Below are 17,505 nucleotides of genomic sequence, written 5' to 3' on the forward strand. Positions count from 1 at the left end.
CAGAAATGGCCTAAAAATAAATTGCCCCCCTGGGGAGTGGCCCTTGCCCAAGGGGCCGCTCCCCTTGTTCAATAATAAAAAATAAAAACATTTCTCTGGTGTCTAGTGGCATTTCTTCTGCCCGATCGCATCGTGATCAGGCAGCAGAAATGCTGAGAGAGGCATGAAAGGACAGGAAAGGACTTTCCTCTCCTTTCCTGCCTCTCTCACCCTCTCCAAGTGACCGGAGGAGAAAGGCTTTTACATTTCTCCTCTGTTCGGGGGTGGGGTGGAAGGGGAAGCGATTCCCATTCCATCCCTGCCTAGGGGAGGGGGGTGCGAGGCCCCCGGGGGGAGCGCTAGCACTTCCCCGAGGGCCCTTACTTGGACATAACGGTGTGGGCCTGGGCACCCAAGCAGTGCTGCCCAGGACGTAACCGTTAGGTCCAGGGCACCCGAGGGGTTAAAGTATATTTCTAACACTTACTTTTGGTAAACAAAGCTTTTATTAACACTAATGATTGTGTTTAAACATGGTTACTGATACCAGTGATAGGATGGTGATTTTGCACATCTGATTATTGTTCTCATCATGTGGTGACCCCGTAACAAAACCAATAGCCTTGCCTTATATATTGTTGTGATGACTCTTTGACAAATTCATTAGGTTTTCCTTATATTTTAATGAGGTGATCCCTTAACAAAGCCCGTAGCCATACTTTATATATAATGACACACCCTTATATTGTGATGTTTTATTTGGAAAACGTGGGGGAGGGTATCGTGATTTTGGTAGTGATGACCCATTAGGGGTCAAATGCAATTTCAGAATGTCACCAAAGGTATTTTCATATGTCTTATGTATATATTTGTAAATTAATGATTAGTATTTAGTAGTGTGTGTGTAATAAATGTACCTTTTCTTTGCCAAAGAAAAAGCAGAGACTGGATAGTCATTTATCCAGTATTGTTACTGCGTGTCAGCGGAAGGAGATTACTTGACAACAACACCTTCCATGAGTAGGCCTTGGACTGCTCTGCTTCCGTACTCCTTCAGAATCAAGTGCTACAATGGCTGCTTGGTTCTTAGTAAGTAGAAAATTGTCAACATGTTACATACGCAGGCCTTACATCTTGCACAACTAACCCAATTTTTACAGCCGGTGATGGGTTTCTAGGTTTAAGTTTAAGCATTGAGATTGTTTTATTTTTGTTACTGGTTGTATTTTGCTTATTTTGAAAGTTTTTTTGTCCAGGTTTACAAGTGTGGAGTAGGATTTTATGGTGTGCAGAACTTTGTGTAGTGATTCAATAGAGTCTAGAGATTGATCTATAGCTATATATATATATATATATATATATATGTATATACATAGATATATATATAATAAAACAGAAAGTTGACTAATTAATGTATATATTTGAGTTTTGAGTTCATGATGTTAGATTGTAGTTAAGGTAATTTTTAAACTTACTTGTTAAGGGGGGCTGTTATTTTATTAAAATCTTCCTTCTAGTTTTTCTTTGTGCAGTCCAGCAGAGTGTCGATATTCTGTAGTTCTTATTTTTTTTCTGCTAAGAATGGTGAGGTGAAGTGCTTTTTGTAGTATTCACTTAATAAGGTTTATATTTTAATTGACTATTTTATGTTATGGTAATTGTTATTGTTATTGGCTACTTTGAGCCTGGTTACGAGTTTGGCATTCCGAGGACCACCAAATTCACGGTGGCGGTCAGACCCCCAGGAGATCACTGCATCTGCCGGGATCAGGGATCCTAACAGGATGGTGGTGGTCGAAGGTGTGGTCAGCCACGGTGGTGCTGAGTTCAGCACCGCCGTGCTGATCACAACTTCACTTTTCGCCAGCCTTTCCATGTCGGCTGCACCTCCTTGAAAAGTCTTGCAGAAAGCCAGTACTGGTGGCCACAGGGGGCCCCTGCACTGTCCATGACCATGTCATGGGCAGTACAGGGGCCCCCCTGCCAGCACCCTCAGAATGCGCACTGTCTGCTCTGCAGACAGTGCGCATTCCGGGGGTGCTTCTATGCGACGGCATTGAAGCCAATGCTGCTGCACTGTTTCCACCAGCCTGACCGGAAGAAATGTCCTAATACGATGTTTCCGCCAGTCAACCCAGTGAAACCATCATAATATGACGGGGGTGATTATGCCACCTTTATGGCAGCATCACCCCCACCATTTTAGCGGTCTCGGCAGCAATGCCGCCAAGATCTTAATCAGCCCCTTTGTGTCGAGTTTGCTTTTTTTTTTTTTAGATATTTCATGTTTTTGGTGTGCACTAATTAGTGTTTCTCTTTTCATTTTCATAATGAATATTTGTTGAATTGCCCAGGGTATAGGGGATACCAGCCTCATTGCAAAGTTCACAGTCTGCTTTGCAGACAGTGAACTTTGGGATGGGTGCTGGTGCACCCTATGCACTACAGCATTGCCGCCGGCTCTGTTATGAGCCAGCGTCAATGTTGTAGGCCTTTTCCCGCTGACCCAGCAGAAAACTCATAATGGGGCCAGCTGAAAGGTGGCCGCACTAGGGGCAACCTGCCTGTCGGGACTTCGGCAGATGGTGTAAACTGTCCGTCGAAGTCATAATGACCCCCTATATGTCACTGTTCTTGCTTTGTAAGTGCTCTTGAAGAGATAAGGATACAGCAAACTATATCTGCCACCTCAATTCTGATACATATGCCTTAAGGAAGAACACATTTTAATTGTCTCTGTAGAAGTCTTGGTTAGGAAGAGCTTCTGACCTAAAGAGCTGGAATGACCTTGTCTGTTCATCTCCGCTAGATAAATATATTCAAGAAAGAGCTTGAAGACCACTCTTGGTTTTGAATACGTTTTGAATGGCTTGGTACACACTCCTCAGAGAAGGTGATGCGGGCTAGCAATCCCAATTTGCTGGCACGCAACAAACACACCCAATAATAATTAATTGGCCAGTCAATGTTTATTTTTTAAACTGAAAAGTACTTTTATTACACACACACTACAAAATACCACACATTATTCACAAATATTTACATCAGGTAGAAGGAAATAAGTTTAGTAACACTCTCATATCATACCACACCCTTACTCAGTCTTGATCCCCATAATCACACTATGTCCCACCTATATCAGATGCTAAATCACAATATAAGGGTTGTCAATATTTATATAGTAAGCCTACCAATTTTGTAAGGGGTCACCACATTAATATATAAGGCAGGCTTATTTGTTTTGTCAGGGTGCCATAATAATAAGAATAACTAAGGGCCAGATGTAGCAATATTGCAAATTGCGAGTTGCAATTTGCGAGTCCTTCCGACTTGCAAATTGCAACTCGCAATTTGCAATGCAGAACGGTGTCTCAGACACCGTCTGCGAGTCGCTATGGGGTCGCAAAGACCCACCTCATTAATATTAATGAGGTGGGTCGCAAATTGCGGCCCCATAGCGACTATGTGTACTCGCTAACATGGAGGCCTGCTGTAGTCAGCAGACCTCCATGTTCGTGACTGCTTATAAATAAAGCAGTTTTTTTTTTTTTAAGTGTAGCCCGTTTTCCTTAAAGGAAAACGAGCTGCACTTAAAAAAAAATCCGAAACCTTTTGTTTTGGTATTTTTTCAGGGCTGGTGGTGGTCCCTTGGACCACTACCTGCCCTGAAAAAATATTTTGTGGTCCATTCACAAAGGGGAAGGGGTCCCATGGGGACCCCTTCCAATTTGCGAGTGGGTTACCATCCACTTCAAGTGGATGGTAACTGCGACTCCATTTGCGACTGCATACGCGGTCGCAAATGGAATTGCATACCACTGCGAATCGCAAATAGGAAAGGAACACCCCTTCCTATTTGCAATTCGGAAATGCATTTTGCGAGTCGGTCCCGGTCCCGACTCGCAAAATGCATTTCTGTATAGGAAACTCCGGTTTGCGACTCGCAAACGGCATTTTTTGCCGTTTGCGAGTTGCAAAGAGTTTCCTACATCTGGCCCTATATGTTAAGTTTCATCATTAAGACAAATGGAATCAATAACCTAATTCAAATACATTTATTATTATTATAGCCTTTCTTTGTTCATTATTATCAATAACCGCTGTCAATAAAGTGTTATAGACAAATATTATAAGGCCTACTCCACAATAGCATCAACCCTTGTAAAGTACACAATTACCAGGCTGCTCACAACATTAGCCTCACACTTACAGCCTGCACACATGCACATATGCATACGTGTTCACATGTAACCGGCCCAGTGCCTCATACCCTAACTGTGCCACAGCAGCCTTATCTTAGAAGGTGGACACAGACAGTAAACATGCTCAGTCCAATTACCATGAATTTACTGTGCGTGAGACTTTAGTAGTGAGACTCATCCACAGTAAAAGTACAAAACTTGGTAGCCAAAAGCAAAATATCCTGGTGGACTAAATGGGCAGAACCAATGTGCTATACTCCTCTTCAAAAACAGTCTCACAGTCACCCAAGAAATCAGACTTTCTCCCAAATAAATTTGGCACAACACCCACAGAATACAACTGCAAAATTGATTACTTGTTCCAGGAAGTTGGGATCAAATCTCCCCAGCTCATAAAGGCTAAGAAAAAGTCAAACTTTATATTCCCATTTCACAAATCCTTCTCTACAAACAAGGCATCCTGGAATGATCACTCACCTCCTGAGCTGGATCTTTCCTTAGCTGATCAAGGGGGTCATTCTGACCCTGGCGGTCGGTGATAAAGCGGCGGCCAACCCGCCAACAGGCAGGCGGTCAAAAAATAGGAATTCTGACCCTGGCGGGAACCGCCAACACACCCCGCCACTTTAACACTCCGACTGCCATGGCGGGACAGACAAACAGCGCGGCGGTCACCGCCAACAGGCAGGCGGCAGACAATGTACCGCCCACACTATCACAACTCACCAATCCGCCACCTTTTCCGGGGCGGGAGCCCCGCCGATAAAAACACGGCGGAAACAGACTACGAACGGGAAAACGCTCACCTCTACACACTCCACGAGGACGGAGGACAGCATGGAACCCGAATTAAACATCCTACCAGGTATTGTCTACCTGCTCATCTACCACAAGTACGAACTCCGGCGCAGAAGACAACGGTGAGTACTGCACCTACGACATAGGGGAGGGGGGAGGACGAAAGCTTACGGGCACACACATACGCCCCCCCCCCAACTATCAACATACCAATGCAGAGCAACAACTGAGTGACACCCCTCAAACCCCCCTGAAAAATGCAAAGACATAATAAAAATGTTAATTTAAATTTATGTATAAATTAGGTTCATTGAAGTCATGGAGAATTATCGATATGAAATATCAAAGCAAAAATAATGAACAGTGCGAAAGCTATGTACATAGTCAATAAGTCCTGCCCAGTTTGTCAAATATCCACAGTCCGTGGGCCAATGTCCACCAAACACATGGGCAAAGCCCACACAGGAGACCTGAGTCCGTTGGTGAGAACACTGCTGGGGCATCAGATGACAAAACTACAGGCACCTCAGGGGGAAGGGAAGGGGGGGCACCTCAGCCACATGAGTCCACAACACCAGAACCACGAAGGGGCCACCATGCCCACTGTGCCATCCTGGGGAGTGCAAAGCCACAGTCTCTCAAGTCTCTACCGTGGGTGGGTTGCCCACTGTGCCATCCTGGGGAGTGCAAAGCCACAGTCCATCAGGTGGATTACAGACTCCACTGGTCATGGAGGAGGCAGGGTGTCCAGAGTGCAGCGTGAACACGAGCTCGACACAGAACCGGCACTGTCAATGGGCCAGCGGAGCATGACAGGAAGGGCCCAGCGGAGCGGTGCTTGACAGGAAGGGCCCAGCGGAGCGGTGCTTGAGACGGCGGGGCCCAGCGGAGTGGTGCTTCAGACGGCGGGGCCCAGCGGTGCGGTGCTTGACAGGAAGGGCTCAGCGGAGGGGTGCTTGACAGGAAGTGCCCAGCGGAGCAGTGCTTGACAGGAAGTGCCCAGCGGAGCGGTGCTTGAGACGGCGGGCCCAGCGGTGCGGTGCTTGACAGGAAGGGCCCAGCGGAGCGGTGCTTGACAGGAAGGGCCCAGCCGAGCGGTGCTAGACAGGAAGTGCCCAGCGGTGCGGTGCTTGAGACAGCGGGGCCCAGCGGTGCGGTGCTTGACAGGAAGGGCCCAGCGGTGCGGTGCTTGACAGGAAGGGCCCAGCGGAGCGGTGCTTGACAGGAAGTGCCCAGCGGAGCGGTGCTTGAGACGGCGGTGCCCAACGGTGCGGTGCTTGACAGGAAGGGCCCAGCGGAGCGGTGCTTGACAGGAAGTGCCCAGCGGAGCGGTGCTTGACAGGAAGGGCCCAGCGGAGCGGTGCTTGACAGGAAGTGCCCAGCAGAGCGGTGCTTGAGACGGCGGGGCTAAGCGGAGCGGTGCTTGACAGGAAGTGCCCAGCGGAGCGGTGCTTGACAGGAAGGGCCCAACGGAGCGGTGCTTGACAGGAAGTGCCCAGCGGAGCAGTGCTTGAGACGGCGGGGCCCAGCGGAGCGGTGCTTGAGACGGCAGGGCCCAGCGGTGCGGTGCTTGACAGGAAGGGCCCAGCGGAGCGGTGCTTGACTGGAAGTGCCCAGCGGAGCGGTGCTTGAGACGGCGGGGCCCAGCGGTGCGGTGCTTGACAGGAAGTGCCCAGCGGAGCGGTGCTTGAGACGGCGGGGCCCTGTTCAGCGGTGCCTGTCTTCACGGCAGGGCCCTGTTCAGCGGTGCCTGTCTACACGGCTGGGTCCTGTTCAGCGGTGCCTGTCTTCACGGCGGGGCCCTGTTCAGCGGTGCCTGTCTTCACGGCGGGGCCCTGTTCAGTGGTGCCTGTCTTCACGGCGGGGCCCTGTTCAGCGGTGCCTTTCTTCCCGGCGGGCCCTGTTCAGCGGTGCCTTTCTTCACGGCGGGGCCCTGTTCAGCAGTGCCTTTCTTCACGGCGGGGCCCTGTTCAGCGGTGCCTGTCTTCACGGCGGGGCCCTGTTCAGCAGTGCCTGTCTTCACGGCGGGGCCCTGTTCAGCGGTGCCTGTCTTCACGGCGGGGCCCTGTTCAGCGGTGCCTTTCTTCACGGCGGGGCCCTTTTCAGCGGTGCCTGTCTTCACGGCGGGGCCCTGTTCAGCGGTGCCTGTCTTCACGGCGGGGCCCTGTTCAGCGGTGCCTGTCTTGTCTATCAAGGGAGCCAGACCTGGCCAGGACTCCCTGCTTAGTCGCCCTCTGACCGTGCAGTTGCTGGACCCTCCTGTGACGGAGTCCTGGGCCCGTATGTGTCCTCTGTCACACCCGGGATGGGGCTTGTGGGGCCCTCCTGGTCCGCGCCCCTTCTGGCTGACTTCTCCGCCCTGCTGCCCTTGCCCTCCTTCGATGAGGCTCTCCGGCCCTTGCCTCCCCTTGATGTTGTGGCAGGTGACGGGCCACGACTTTGCTCCTTGGTGGCAGCCGTGTCAGCCTTCTCGCAGCGGCCCTTGTTCTTACGGGTTCTCTTCCCAGGGGGTGGGCTGGCTGTCCCCTTGCTGCTGGCCGATGTATCTGCACTAGGAAAAGGTGGACTCCAATACCCGTGCACAATGGTCGCCTTCGATACAGGGCTGGTGGTGGCTGAGGTGCTCTTAGGACTCTTACCAGATGGAGGGGGTGGGTCAGTGCTTGGAAAGAGGTCAAGGTTGGAAAGGAAAATCAATTTGGAATGACAAGGACGGGTAGGTGTAGTGGTTATGGGAGTGGAGGAAGAGGATGTGGTTGTAGGAGAGTCAGGTGTGCTGTCTTTGGGTGCAGGTGCTTGTGACGTAGGCTGTCATGAGGTGGTTGGCTGTTGGGTGGGTGGCTGCCTGCGTTTGTGTGTTTTGGAAGAGGGGGTGACAGACACAGTGGGAGAGGACACAGGGGACGTGTAAATGGCAGTGGGGTGGTGACTGCTCGTGTGCGGACTGTACTGGAGGGTGTGGTGGTGATGGAAGTACTGGCTGATGGTGGTGTGCATGCAGGTGTGAGTGGAGACGTCACAGGGAGGGAGGAGGGAGACGAGGAGGAGGGGGACACAGAGGTGGTAGTGACTGTTGCCATGTCTGCATCTGGATGTTGCTTGGGTGAATGCTTATGGGATCTGTGGTGCTTATGTCTGGATGAGCTGCCCTTGGGTGTTGAGGTGTGTGCAGGCTGGTCTGATGGAGTGGATGGGATAGGCTGAGGAACAGGAGACTGGGAGAGGGTGGAGGCAGTTAGAAGAGGGAGGCTGGAAACAGGGACAATGGCTGCCGTCAGTGCTGAGGCCAGAGCATTGAACGATCGTTGATGGGCAGCCTGACCCGAATGAATGCCCTCCAGGTATGCATTGCTCCGATGCACCTCCCTCTCTACCCCCTGGAAGGCATTCAAAAGGGTAGACTGCCCAACAATGATGGTCTGTAGGAGGTCAATGACCTCCTCACTGAGGGCAGCAGGGGTGACTGGGGCAGGGCCTGAGGTGCCTGGGGCGAAGGAGATTCCCACCTTCTTGGGCGAGCGGGCACGGAGCGAAGGCTGAGGGGCTGCTGGGAGGGCGGAGCTGGTGCCCTGGGTGGCGGCTGTACCTGTTGAGGCGGGGGGCACGGATGTTCCGCCACCGCTAGGGAGCTCCCTTCCGAGGACGTGTCGGTGTCGCTGGTGTCACCACGGGTCCCCGTTGTGGAGCTCCCCTCGCCCTCCGTATCACTGGTGACCTCGGTGTCTGTAGCATGGCCCACCGGGGCCTTGTGAGTTGCAGCTCCCTCGTGCTCCGATGCCAATTCTCCTCCGCCTGATGATGCTAATGCACACATGCACAAGAAGATAAAGAAAAAGGGTGGGGGGAGAAATAAAGACAGGTTGAGTGCATGCATTGTCAACACCGTTGTCGGAGAGGACAGACACAGGAGCCTCCAGCACTACGCCGCGCAATCGGGGTACACTACTCAGTACTTGTGACTAGGCCTACAGGTCTATGGACAACAAATGCACACATGGGTGATGCTGGACCATGGATTGCTGTACTTGGCACCCCACAGAGGTGGGGGGCGGGGGCACAGGGCCATGCCTAAAGGAGGGGACTACACTACAGAAAGCGCCCTGGCCTAATGTCACCCACAGCCCTCCTCCCCCACCCAGACACCTCCACTGCGCGTAAAGATAGCAGAATGTGCTGGTACTCACCCCCTTGTGTCTGCTGTGATGTCCTCACGCGCCCATCCAAATCGGGGTAGGCCACCACCAGGATCCGGGACATCAGGGGGGTCAAGGTACGACTGGCACCCCTCCTACGTTGGGAGGCCATCCCCAGCAGTGACTCGGCGGTCTTCCTGGTCCCGCGGCGGATGTCCTCCCACCTCTTTCGGCAGTGGGTGCCCCGTCTGTTGTGGACCCCCAGGGCCCGGACTTCCTTGGCGATGGCACGCCAAATGTCAACTTTCTGATGGGCGCTGACCTATTTGACATGTACAGGGTGGGAAAGGAAATTTCATAATTTTTCTGCATGTTAGATGTCATTGCCCCCCCCCTCCCCAACCTTGCCATGTGGCACATGCTCTCATCTGTCGTGCCTTGCACTCCTCATTCGCTCCCCACCCCACCATCTTACATCCACCATACACAACCCAGGCATAGCCCATTCAACGTGCACCCAGTGTACTTACCTGTTGGTCTGGAGGACCGTAGAGTAGCGCATACTGGGGCAGGACCCCATCCACAAGTTTCTCCAACTCTTCTGAAGTGAAGGCAGGGGCCCTTTCCCCAGTCGCAGCAGCCATTGTCTCTTCCAGACCGAGGTCACAGCAGCACTTGCAGTATAGGTCCTCTCCTGTGGATGATCAGGTCTCGAGTGATTAAGCAGATAGAAAATGGCGGTCACGCCCGCGGCGGTGCGTGCCGCGGCGGTGCGTACCGCGACCGTCGGCGCACATCGTCATTGGCTACTGAAACCCATAGGGTTCAATGTTAACCAATGCGCCTTCGCACTGCGGTCTTCGACCGCCTACCGCCACGGTGTGCCACGCCAGCGCGTTGACCTCACATCCCACTGTCACACTTCTCAGGTCAGGCAGCCGCCATTACAAGGGCCCACATGGCTTAATCCCTACTGCGTCACACAGGCCTAGGCCTTGCATTGCCACTCATACAAGCCTTTCAATGCATAGCGATTCGTGTACTGTGCAAGCTGTGTGAACGTACCTGTGGGTTGCTTGACTCTGTACTCCATGTTCTCCTTCCTAGGCATCGTCCGCTGGGACTTGCGAGGAGAAGGATGAATCCTCCCGTGTACCGACCGCTGGTGGACCTGTCGACAATGGAAGAACGACACATTATACTTCGATACCGACTTGACCGAGCCACTATACATGAACTGTGTGCCCAGATGGAGCCAGACCTGATGTCCCCCATCCGCCAACCCACAGGAATTCCCCCTCTGGTGCAGGTTCTGTCAGTACTCCATTTTTTGGCAAGCGGGTCTTTTCAGACAACAGTGGCCATGTCATCAGGGATGTCTCAGCCTATGTTTTCTAAGGTTTTGTCCAGAGTGTTGTCTGCCCTGATGAAATACATGCGGAGATACATTCTTTTCCCTGAGGAGGGTGATTTGGCCACTGTGAAGGGTGATTTCTATGCCCTTGGACATATCCCCAACATCATTGGTGCCATTGATGGGACCCATGTGGCTTTAGTCCCCCCAAAAGACAATGAGCAGGTGTACAGAAATAGAAAGTTATCATTCGATGAATGTCCAGGTGGTCTGTTTGGCTGACCAGTACATCTCCCATGTAAATGCCAAGTTCCCTGGGTCAGTGCATGACGCGTATGTCATGCGAAATAGCAGCATCCCTTATGTGATGGAACAGCAACAGAGACACCGTGTGTGGCTAATAGGTGACTCTGGTTACCCCAACCTGCCTTGGCTATTGACCCCAGTGAGGAATCCCCGGACCACGGCAGAGGAACAGTACAATGAGGCCCATGGGCGAACTAGGAGGATTATAGAACGGACCTTCGGGGTCCTGAAGGCCAGGTTTAGGTGCCTGCATATGACAGGTGGATCCCTAATGTACTCACCAAAGAAGGTGTGTCATATCATCGTGGCCTGCTGTATGCTTCACAATCTTGCATTGCGACGCCAGGTGCCTTTCCTGCAGGAGGATGGTCCAGATGGTGGTGTTGTAGCAGCTGTGGAGCCTGTGGAGAGTGAAGAGGAGGAAGACGACGGGGACGACACGGACAACAGGGACACAGTTATACAACAGTATTTTCAGTAGCACACAGGTAAGAATCACCCACGCCATTTTACATTTACTTCTGGCCTCCTGCATCTCTACTTTCTGTGTTTCCCCCCAGTTCCTTTTAACTGATTTTTGACTTTCCCTTCCCTTTTCAGAGCTGTATGACCCACTGCGTGACTTCTGCTTTGTTTGCCCATGGACTAATGCTTATTGACATTGGTATGTTGTCATCACAATGTAACTGAACATTATTGCACCGTTATGTGTTATACATTTGATAAGAATACAAGCAGACTCCTGATTTTTGAAGTGCAATTAGTGATTTATTTTAAGTGCTACATATAGGTCCATGATAGTAAAACGGTGATGGGTGGGGGTGGAGTAATGTCCATGGCAGAGTCCAGTTCTCAGTCTCACAGGTGCATTGTCCATATGCCTGTGGAAGGATGGAGCAGGAGCTGTTTAAGGTTTGACAGGGTGACGATGTGGGACAGTGGGATGACATCAGGGGGTATCTTATGCTGGCGGGGGTCTTGGCATCCTACTCTGTCTTCTTGTGTGATCTCAGGTTCCGCCTGCGGGTGGTTGATCTTCAGCAGGAGGTGGGGTTCTGGTGGCCTGTCGTTGTGTGGGGGCCTCCTGTCCACTAGCGCCGGCAGAGGTGGTAGGCTGTTTGTGGTCCTGGCTAGTGACAGGGGCCCTTTGTGGTGCCACATGGTCCCGCAATGTGGTGACTATCTGGTTGAGGGCCAGGACGATGGTCCCCATTGCGGAACCAATGTTCCTGAGTTCGTCTCTGAACCCCATGTACCGTTCCTCCTGCTGTGCCTGGATCTCCTGGAACCTGGCCAGTACCGTCGCCATCGTCTCCTGGGAGTGGTGGTATGCTCCCATGATGGTGGTGAGGGCCTCTTGGAGAGTCGGTTCCCTGGGCCTGTCCCCCCCCTGTCGCACAGCAGCCCTCCCAGTTCCCCTGTTTCCCTGGGCCTCTGTCCCCTGGACGGTGTGCCCACTACCACTGCCCCCAGGTCCCTGTTGTTGTTGGGGTGGTGGGTTACCCTGGGTGCCCTGTAGTGGTAGACACACCGCTGCTTGACCTGTCCTGGAGACAGAGGCATGGGCCCGCTGGGTGGGAGCTGTGCTGCTATTCCCAGAGGGGGTTGGGTCTGCTGTGGCCTGTGTCTGTGTGTGGGGAACCGACTGTCCAGAGGTCCCCGATGGTCCGGGCTGGTCATCAGGTTCTAGGTCGACAGAGCTGCTGTCATCACTGGGGGCCTGTTCTGGGGGTGGGATGGACAAATCTGGACCCTCCTGGCCGGTGTGTTGGCGTTCGGGCCCTGCAGGGGTAAAAGAGTATGGTTATTGCTTCTGTGTGTGCCATGGCGTGCGATTTGTGGGTGCCCTTGTCCCCCAGTGCTGGCATTCCCTTGTGGGAGGAGTTGTGAGGGTGGTTTGTGGGGGGGGGATGGGTATGTGCAGTGGTCATGCTTAGGTGATGGGTGTCCATGGTTTGTGTTGGCATTCAGGGATTGGTGTTGGGTCGGGTGGGTTGTGCTGGTGAGACATTAGCAGGGAGGATGTGTGTTGGGGGTGAGGGTGGGGGTGTGGGTTGGCATGCTGGTGGTTGGGGGGGGTGTGGGTTGGCATGCTGGTGGTTGGCGGGGGTGAAGTAGTTGAGATGAGACTTACCAGAGTCCATTCCTCCGCCTACTCCAGCGAGGCCCTCAGGATGCAGGATGTTCAAGACCTCTTGCTCCCATGCTGTGAATTCTGGTGGAGTGGGTGGGGGTCCGCCGCCAGTCTTCTGCACAGCTATGTTGTGTCTTGACACCATCGACCGCACCTTCCCCCGTAGGTCGTTCCAGCGCTTTCGGATGTCTTCCCGATTTCTGGGATGCTGTCCCACAGCGTTGACCCTGTCGACGATCCTTTGCCATAGCTCCGCCTTCCTGGCTATTGTGGTGTGCTGCACCTGTGTGCCGAAGAGCTGGGGCTCTACCCTTATTATTTCCTCCACCATGACCCTGAGTTCTTGGTCCGAGAACCTGGGGTGTCTTTGAGGTGCCATGGGGTGGTGTGGATGAGGTGTGGGGTGGTGTTTGTGGTGATGTGAGTGGTGGTGTGTGGTGATGTGTTCGTAGATGTGGTGTGGGTGATGATGTTGGGTTCCTGTGTGTGTTGTGGTTTGCGTTTCCTGTGCTCTCTCTCTGTGTATTGCGCCTTGTCTCTGAATTTCGATTTGTGGGGGTTTGTGGGTGATGTGGGTGTGTGTTTTATATGGTGATGGGTATGTGGGAGTGTTGTGTGTATGTGTATCAGGTGCGTGTATTTGGAATTGTCCAATGTGGCTGTGTTTTGTATGGGTGTGTGTATTTTGAGCGCGGCGGTGTGTACCGCCAATGGAATACCGCGGTTGAAAGACCGCCGCGTGGATTCGTGGGTCGTGATGGCATGGGCGTGTTTGTGTTGGCGTGACGGTGGAGGTTTGGTCATCTCCAGTTTATCGCTGACCGCTGATGAGGCGGCCTTCCGTGGATGTCGGGTTTTTGGCGGGTTGGCAGTTGTGGGTCAGAATGACCGTGGCGGTTTACCGCGGCGGTATGATGGCGGTCTTCTGACCGGCGGTAGGAGCCTTTTACCACCAGGGTCAGAATGACCCCCCAATTCTTAGCTTCTTTCAAGATATCGGGGGCTCATTACGAGTGTGGCAGTCTATAGACCCCCACACTCGCGGTGGCGTTCTGGGCCAACGCCAATGCGGCAGTCCGACCACAACATTAAAACCATGGTGGTAGGACCGCCAGCACTGCCAGGATCTTGGATCCCAGCAGTCTGAAGGTGGCGGAGAGTCTAATCTACCAGGGCAGCGCTGCCCTGGGGATTACAACTTTGTTCTCTGCCAGCCTTTTCGTGGCAGTAACTCTGCCATGAAAAGGCTGGTGGAGAACAGGTGCAGGGGGCAACAGGAGGGACCCTACACTGCCCATGTACTTGGCATGGGCAGTGCAGGGCCCCTCTGCCCAGCGCCATCGCAATGTTTACTTTCTGCTTTGCAGACACTGAACATTGCAAGGGTGCTGGTGCACCCTGCAGGCTACAGGATTGCCGGTGACAATGCTGTAGCCTGTATCCTGCTAGGCTGGTGGGCGGAAACCTCAGTTTCCGCCCGCTAGCCTAGCGGGAAACTCTTAATGGGGCAGGAGGGGAGGTAGTCTGTGTGGCGGCAATCTCCCCGTCGGAATTTCGGAAGATGGTAAAGACTGTCCACCAAACTCATAATGACCCCCATAGTGTACCACCACTTATTCACAGGTTGAGCTCTACACTTTTGGAATGTTCTTCTTGAACAAATTTGTTTAATGTAAGTAAGATACTGCAGTTCCAAAAAAATCATAAAACTCCATTGATACAAACATGACATGTCATGATCAAGAGGACGTTCTGCCACGATTATTTTTCCACCTCCTTTGTTAGCTCAGTAATATTACTTCTGTATCACAGCAAAAGATGTAAAATATCTTATGTGCTTCATGAGGTTTTTAATTAGGCTAAACTTATACAATGTAGTTGCACCATATATTGTGCTTTAAAAAGCATTGAAATAAACAAATAAGTGCAAAAAGTAACAATCACCATCATTTTTCAAAATATTTAAACAAATTATAGTTCTTAACCCTGAATGAGTGGTTCAATCTGTCTGTTAGTCTCAGAGTCGTAGTTCATGTAATACCATGTCCAAACCCTATGAAAACACGTAGGGCTTGATTCAAATCTCACTCTTTATGGTAGAGGAAAAGGGTTTTGGTGTTGGTAACCACCTCTGACAAACCGTGTGAATAGAAGATTTGCACTGTGATAATCATTGTTAGCCCCCCTCAGGATGGATTGTATTTTGTTTCAGCAATGTAAATTTATATTTGTAATTTTATAAATATATGTACCATGGTTTCCTTGTGGAAAAGCTTATGCTCAGTACTGTAGCCCCGACTTGTCTTTTGGGGATGAGGTAATGATAGAAGCAATGTATCTGATAGTTTTTTTATGTTGTATTTTATTACGTTTGCATGTACTACAATAATAGCAAAAGAAGAGCCGAAAGAGAAGATTAAACAATTATTTTCCAAACAATGCAGCCCCCCGGTTTAATGTCTTCACTTTTATCCATAGGGTAGGTTTCAGCACATTGGATGGCTGCTCTGGGTAGTCTTGGATTGGCCCTCTGTCCCTTCCGGTCCTTGGCATGGTTCAGTATTCTTTCAGCCTCCACTTACTCTGCGTTTCAATCCTTATAGTGGCCTCTGCTATTGCCCTTCTGAGGACCAGTGGTCCCATATTTTCCCAAATTTGTTAGGGCATCCTCTGCCTTCATATACCCGTTTTTCTTTTGCTAGCACGTGTTAATTTATTTCTCCGAGTCCTGGACCTGAGCTTGTTATGCACTTCCCCATTTCCACATAATTTCTCTTTTTTTCTAATAAGAAACCCAGATTAACTAGAATCTTCTGGTACAATGGGACATCTGAATCCCTCCACACTCCCATTAGCACAAAGGGTGCATGTCCCTCTATCTATGCACCCAGTGCAGCTTCCAGTCTAATCCATATCCCAGTCCAGAATGGTGGAAGTGTTGGGCAGTCTAATAGTGTGTGAATAAAGGAATCTTGCTGGCCACAGGACCATAGGCACCGGTCATCACCTTCCCTGCGTATTTTCTGTAGTAGCGTTCTGGTATAATATACCCCATGCCGTATTTTGATTTAGATCAGGAGGAAGTAAGCCTGAATCGCCACTTCTAGAGGGAACTGCGGGGCATCTCTCTAGTCATCACCATCCATGTCCTCTACATCTACCTGGCAGCCTGACCATAGTTTGCCCTGGTCTCCCTGTGTGCTTGTCATTAACGTACCATATGTTAGGAAGATAATCTTGGTGGTAATGTGACCCTTTATTAGTTGCCTTTCTAGGGGGGATTACTCAATGGTCTCCTCCCCCGGGGGGATCTTGGCCTGCAATGTGTGGTGATGCTGTAGGTATTTTAACATTAGAGTGTGTGCCAAGTCACATTCCTTCCTAAGGTGTTCAAAGGGAAATATGCTGTGTGCATCCCATACACCCTGTAGGGTAGAGAGACCAATCAAGCTTCGTAATCTGTTGACAGGATCCAGTTTAGTCCCCAACCATAGAAGAGTCTTTGTTGTCACTCTTTTTTCCCACTCTATTTCTCTCAGTAGTCTGCTCCTGATGGGGATCACTATTACAGTTGCAAGCGGTGCGCCAGTCGCCAACTTACTGCCATAGAGGATATGGTGGTAGCCCTTCTCATCCATCACCGTCTGGTCTAATCGGAATGCCAGGTAATCAGGTGGGGCATACTAATGACATCATCAGAGATGTACAAATAGTCAATCTTTCCAACTACACATTAAATGAATCGGAACAAAATGTCCTTAGTAAGGGTTTAGGTTTTTGTCCAACACAAGTGGGTGATTTTTTTTAATGTGGCAGTGGACGTGCACAAATTTGTGCGGATACTAAAATTAAAAAATTATTTTCATGAATTTTCTAAACTGCCCTTCCCTCTGGAACAGGGACCATTACCCCCTGAGCACACTATGGTGGTCATTACAACCCTGGCGGTCGGTGTTAAAGCGGCGGTAAAACCGCCAACAGGCAGTCGGAAACAAAAAGGGAATAATGACCGTGGCGGAAACCACCAACATAGACAGCCACTTTAACACTCCGACCGCCAAGGCGGTACAAACACCGCAGCGGTAACTGCCAACAGACAGGCGGAGGATAATGTACCGCCCACAGAATTACAACAGGCCAATCCGCCACCTTTTCCGGGGCGGATTCACCACAAACAAAAACACGGCGGAAACAGGACTTGGAAGGGGAAACGGACACCTCTACACTTCACACGAGGAACCAGGACGCCATGGAACCGGAACTTCAGATTCTACCAGCCTTTATCTTCCTGCTCCTCTACCAGGAGCACGAACGCCGGCGGCGAAGACCACGGTAAGTACTGCACCTATGACACAGGGGAGGGGGAGGGAAAAAACAGTGACACACACATGCAACACTCCCACCCTCACCCACGACAACACACACACTAATACATCATGATACATTACAGCTACACCCCCCAACCTCCCCTGGAAGAATGCAAGGAAAAAAGGAAATGAGTCGAATGATTGTAATATATCCAAAGACAGTAATCAAAAATATAAACATATATAAAGATATTCACACTATAAACAAATATATACACCAAGAATACAAGTC

Source organism: Pleurodeles waltl, chromosome 11, assembly GCF_031143425.1.
Source record: "Pleurodeles waltl isolate 20211129_DDA chromosome 11, aPleWal1.hap1.20221129, whole genome shotgun sequence".
Taxonomy (NCBI): Eukaryota; Metazoa; Chordata; class Amphibia; order Caudata; family Salamandridae; genus Pleurodeles; species Pleurodeles waltl.